This window comes from Panthera leo, chromosome C2 (genome assembly GCF_018350215.1).
Source record: "Panthera leo isolate Ple1 chromosome C2, P.leo_Ple1_pat1.1, whole genome shotgun sequence".
In the NCBI taxonomy this organism is placed as follows: domain Eukaryota; kingdom Metazoa; phylum Chordata; class Mammalia; order Carnivora; family Felidae; genus Panthera; species Panthera leo.
The window spans coordinates 100923790-100930483 of record NC_056687.1 but is presented as its reverse complement, the minus strand read 5'-3'; positions in this window follow the sequence as shown (position 1 = coordinate 100930483).

Genomic DNA, 6694 nt, shown 5'->3' with positions numbered 1-6694 from the left:
TTCAAATAATGAGGAAAAAAATGCTGTTCCTCAAAACTTTGTCCTCATTACTAAAAAATATATACAAGCTATGCACTTCGTTATTTGATCTGTATATCTAGCTAGGACAGACTTCCCTCAACCACCATTCATTTCTCCTGGATCTTGGTACCTACCAAGGAAATAGAAGTAATCTTTTCCAACAGAACTCAAAGGATGTGGTGCTTTATTCACATACATTACAGAAGAAATCTTACTTGGAGTCTAATATCCACACACAGTGATTGGATTATTTTTTGGATGTTTCATCCTTGGACTAGACTTCTTGGTCTCCCTTTCCATTCTCACTAAGGTTCAAATGTCATTCCCTCTTGTGTTGTGGAGCAGTCCTTACCCATGCAGTGACACTCTTAAACCCAAATTTGAACAATAAATTATGCTGAAGAAAGAACTAAGAAGGAGGTAAGTCTTGTACTCTGGAGCCATAGAGGTTAACAAAGGGAAAAGAAAAAACAAAATATAAGGGAGGGCGTCCAGGGGCAGTGTCTGATATTTTCAGTTTCAGGAAGTGGCCGGTAATCATATTAGAAAACCCAAGGACTAAGGCCCCACGTATGTAGACAATTAAGGAGGCAAGTTGAATTGGTTAGAAAAGCAAGTCCCGAAATTTTAATGTGTGTTAAATATTTAGGCAGGGGTTGGGGAAGGCAATAAAACACAAACCCAAAGACAAGGAAATAGAAAAATTGAGTAATTAGTAAGATCATTTGAGGGCAGAAAAAGAGGTGTTGCCTCTCAAATGATCTCATTTATCCACACAAACAGCCTGTGAATTAGAGATTATCATGATTACCATTCTTCAATTAAGATACTGATTCTTAGAAAATTCCATATTCTTGCCTAAGGACCATTGCTAATTAGAGGCCAGATTTAAAATCAAGGCTTTTTAACAGCAAAGGCCAAGTTTTTATTTGTTTGTTTATGTTTAATGTTTATTGTATATAATAAGAACACTTAATATGAGACCTACCCTCTTAATGGATTTTTAAGTATACAATACGATATTGTTAACTGTAGGCAAAATTTTGTAAAGTGGATTTCTAGATTTCTACTTTTTCATCTTACATAATTGAAACTTTGGACCTGTTAGCAACTCTCAATTTCCGCATTCTCATTGTCTCTGGCAACCACTGGTTATGTTCTCTGCTTCTGTGAGTTTGGCTACTTCAGATATCTCATATAATCAAGACTGTATAGTGTTTGTCCTTCTGTGGCTTGCTTATTTAACTTAGCATAATATCTTTAAGATTAATCTGTGCTGTCATGTATTGAGAGATTTCCTTCCTTTTTAGGGCTGAAACTATTCCATTTTATGTAAATAACACATTTTATTTATCCATCCATTTGTTGATAGCCACTTAGGTTGTTTTCACATCTCATCTATTGTGAATAATTTTGAAATGAACATGGGAGTGCTAATATCCTTGAGATCCTAATTTCAATTCTTTGGATAAATATCAAGAAGTGGGATTGCTGGATCATATAGTAGTTCTATTTTTAATATTTTGAGGAACCTCTGTACTGTTTTCATAGTGACTGTACCATTTTGCATTCCCAACTGTGTACAAGGGTTTCCCTTTCTCCACATCCTTGTCAATACTTCTTGTATTTTGGTTTTCTTGGTAATAGCCATTCTACCTGGTGTAAGGTGATATCTCATTGTGGTTTGATTTGCGTTTCCTTCATGGTAAGTAATGTTGAGAATCTTTCCATATACTTGCTGGCCATTTCTGTGTATTTTTTGGAGGAATGCTATTTATGTCCTTACCCAATTTTTTTAATTGGGTTGTTAGTTTTTTGCTAATAAATTCTAGGAGTTCCATATATATTTTGGAAAGTAACCCCTTATCTGATATATAGCTTACAAATATTTCCTCCCATTCTGTAGGCTCCTTTTCGCTATGTTGTTTTCTTTGCTGTGCAGAAGCTTTTTAGTCTGATGCAGTCCCATTTGTTTTTATTTTTGTTGCCTGTGCTTTGGGTGTTATATCCATAATATCATTTGGAAGTCCAATGTCATAAAAGTTTTTCCCTCTGTTTTCTTTCAAAAGTTTTACAGTTTGGAGTATAATGTTTTTAAGTCTTTTTAAGTCTTTAACTTCTCTTGAATTGATTTTTGTGTGTAGTATAGGATAAGGGACCGATTTCTTTCTTTTGCATGCAAATATCCAATTTTCCCAACACCATTTGTTAAACAACTATCCTGATTTTGTATTCTTGGCATCTTTATGGAAGATCAGTTGACTGTGTATGTATGGATTTATTTATTTCTCTATTCTGTTCCATTGGTCCATATATCTGTCTTTGTTATTACCATTTTGTTTTAATTACTGTAGCTTTATAATATATTTTGAAATCAGGAAGCATGATACATTTGGCTTTGTTCTTACTTCTTAAGATTGTTTTGGTTATTTGTGGCCCTTTGTGATTATATATGAATTTTAGAATGGTCCAAGCTCTCAATAACTAAGTTTCATTTCCTTTAAGAGTCAAATCATGGGATCTGTGTTGCAATAAGTGTAGAATGATTGGGCTAAGCCTCTGATGCTATTGTCCTAAATGTATTTGGTTGAACTTGCCTATGAATATCTAGTTTGGAAATATAGTCCATAATTTGCTGATAATTTTACAGTGATGTAAACTTTATAAATTCTACCTGTACGTTTTTGCTTATTGTTTTCTTCTTGTGAATATACTCATACCTTTATACTGCTTTCTGCATAAATGTATGCCATTTTACAGAGGCTTAACATTTTCTTTTCTATTTGACAAATATAACATATAGCTGTATCTATCTGATGTCAATGATTTTCAAAAAGCTAGAAAAGTATGTACATTGAGATCTCATGGTCATTCATATTATTACTAGTCTCTTCTCTCTCCTTCCTTCCTTTTTTCTTTCCTTCCTCCTGTCTTCTCTTCTTCCTATCATCCGTCATCTGTCATCCCGTCTACCTCCTCCCTCTCCTCACCATTCTTCTTCCTCCTCCTCTTCTTCCTCCTCCTTGTCCTCCCTACGCCCTCCTCCTCCTCCTTCTCCCTTTCCAGCCCCTATCTTTTCATTCTCCTTCTGGATCAAGGAAAAGGGAGGACTCTGTAGTGGTGATCTGTTCTGAAACATTATTGTCCTAAGTGTGTGCCTCCGTGTCTGTAACGTGTTAGTGTATACATACTTTTCTATTTTATAGACCACATCAAATGCCTTCTTGAAAAATTAGAGTAAGTACTTGAAGTAAAGCAATTATTTTTCTTTATCATAAACAAAAGAAAGAGGCCTACAAATAACTTTTTCTTTATTTCCTGGTAGCCTGCCACAGATGAAGTTTACACTAATTAGAAATCATCTGGGAACAGGAGAGCAGATTGAGCCTTCGGCTGGAAGTGCTTCCTGACAGGTGGTTCACCACAAAGCAACATTACAATTACCTAACACACTGTTTGATTTGTGTAAACCTCATTACTACTCACATTATTTAATGAACTATGAGCATTCCTTCACCTCCCTGCAGATTGCAGCACTCCATTTCCATTTCAATTCGGGAAAGAAGATTGCATGGTTAAAACCCATTTGCTTTTTAAGGCAAATATTGCCTTGAATTCAAAATTCTTAATTTGAATATAAGTTTTAAAACATGTACCTGAAACTAATCAGTGAAACCAGCAGGCTAAATTTTGTTCATAATATTAATAATATTATTAAGCTTTAAGCTTTTGGGTTATATTTCCTCCATGCATAAAAGAGAAAAACTGATTTTTAGCAATGTGTAAGAATGTGCATGTTCTAAGTGTGTTCCCATGGGTAGTGAGGTGGAAAATTGAAGCAATTATTCAGATAATTCAAGCCTCAAACCACAAAATTGCCTCGGTTCTTAAATTTTCTTTGTATGTGTCTGCATGGTCTGAAAGTTCATTTGAATGAAACCAAATATTGTTTTTCTTTTTTAAAAAAAGTCTAAATTTCTCTATGTCTACCTTAGTCTAACAGTTCATGTTTTACTATCTCATGAAATTTCTGTTTTGAAAACAGAACAAAAGCTAATTTACAGTTTCCCAGAGAAGTGATCCTAATTAAAGGAAACTGATAAAAATAGAAACAACTTTCTATAAGCTGTTTCTAGTTTGTCTGTGTGTGCCCAGTGTTGTGTTACATCTTTATAATAAACATACACATGATTTTTTTATTTCCTGGAGCTAAAGTTCAGTCAGTTTTAAAGTTGAGCAAAATTTTACCTCAACCTACTTTCCAGCTTCTTATCACCAATTATCCACTTCCAGAAGCTTCCATTCCTGTCAACTGGTTTATTCAATATCCCCTAGAGGCTCCCCTACTCTAGCAATACCCTCCTAGTGACATCCTTTATTCTTTTCTTCCCATGCACTCATCGGCAAGGAAGCAACAGAGTTCAGTTCTGCCTGACTTCAAAGCCTTATCCTTCCTCACTCTCTATCTGGCCTTCCAAATCCAGCCAAAATACTCTCTACCAGTCTTGATGACCTAATCATGCTGCAATTACCAACTGTGCTCCAAATGTGCGACTTAACAATACAAAAGTCGCTCACTTATGATACTTTCTAAAGGATCTACCCAATGTAGACATTGAGGAACTCAGTCAAATGGAAACTTCATCAGTGCATGTATGTACATTAGCACAAGAATAGGATTCCTATCCTTTGTTGTGTTTTTTTTTTTTTTTTTTGAGTGCATACAAAATCTTTTTTTTCTTTTTTCTTTTTTTTTAGTATGGAATTTATTGTCAAATTGGTTTCCATACAACACCCAGTGCTCATCCCAACAGGTACCCTCCTGAATACCCCTCACTCACCCTCCGCTCCCTCCCACCCCAATCAACCCTCAGTTTGTTCTCAGTTTTTAAGAGTCTCTTATGTTTTGGCTCCCTACCTCTCTAACCCCCCCTTTTTTTTTGTCGTTCCCCTCCCCCATGGTCTTCTGTTAAGTTTCTCAGGATCCACATAGGAGTGAAAACATATGGTATCTGTCTTTCTCTGTATGACTTATTTCACTTAGCATAACACTCTCCAGTTCCATCCACGTTGCTACAAAAGGCCATGTTTCATCCTATCCTTTGAGTCTGGCCTGGCTTTAGTGATTTGCTTGATACTTAAAGTAATTGTTATCTGAACCTCTTGATTTCCTAGATCCTTACAATCTTTAATACATGTGATTTAGAAGTTAATCCACTGCAATAGTTCAGTAATTCCTAATATTATGCACTTTCCTGTTGCTAATATAAATATCCTAGGGATACTCACGTTTGAATAGATACATTGTACATATATATTTCATTTTTTATTTTTTTTAACTTTTTAAATGTTTTTTATTTTCTTATATTATTTATTTTTGAGAGAGAGAAAGAGCAAGTGAGAGCAAGGAGGGGCAGAGAAGGAAAGGGAAAGAGAATCCCAAGCAGACTCTGTACCAGCAGTGCAGAGTCTGATGTATGGCTTGCACTCGTGAACCGTGAGATCCTGACCTGAGCAGAAATCAAGAGTCAGACACTTAACTGACTGAGCCACCCTGGTACTTCTACATTTCTGATATATATTCTACATATACATTTCTAATTCTGGAATGTCATTCACTTACAAAAACAACACAATTAGATGGAGGAAGCAAAGTGCATGTTTTAATAAGAAGTTCTGAGTTACCATCTTTTCTGAATATTCACATTATTGTCCCCTCTGAGTTGTGATCCCACATTGTTTTCCTTTACAATTATCCCAGTTTTGTCATCACTGTTGGGCCTTTTTTTTTTTTTTTAATAGAACTTGTACATACACTGTCAAATATTTCTTATGTTGCACGGTATCTAAATTCCCTTTAGGATAGGGCCATATCTGATATTTCTTTATACTAAGCACAATACTAGGTCAATAGTACATTCACATTATAAATTTGAATAAAAATAATAAAGATAAAAGTAGTTTTAGGAATGTAGCTCTAACTACACTTCATGTTCTTTAAAATAACATTGGCCATAGTCATAGTTATATATGATTAGGGGCATGGTTTCTGTGAGCAATGAATGTAAATAGTCCAACACCAAAAATATATAAGAAGTATAGTTTTTACATGTATCTTCAAATAAAATATAAAACTTAATTTTTTTGCAAAATATGCACAGTATAACCAACCAGGCAAATGGAGTCCTTATTGACTTGATGAAAACTGAGATGCACTGAATTATTTTTCAAAGACACAAAATCCTGTTGGGGAAGGGTAACAAGTTAAAATTATAAATGTTCAAATTACAAGGAAGGAAGCTGGGTGCCTGGGTGGCTCAGTTGGTTGTGTGTCCAACTTGGGCTCAGGTGATGATCTCATGGTTCGTGGGTTCCAGCCCCACATTGGGCTCTGTGCTGACAGCTCAGAGCCTGCAGCTTGCTTCAGATTTTGTCTCTGGCTCTCTCTGCCACTCCCCCACTTGTGCTCTGTATCTCTGTCTCTAAAATAAATACACATAAAAAAAAAAAGGAAGGAACCCATTCAAATGTCACATTAATCATCCAGGAAGAAGTAAAAAACGAGAATATAAGCAAATGGTGAAGATATATATTTTTTTCTGAAAGAGGTATATTAATATTAAGAAAATGCATAGTAAATACCTATTAATCCCTTATTAGGCTGAAAGAAGAA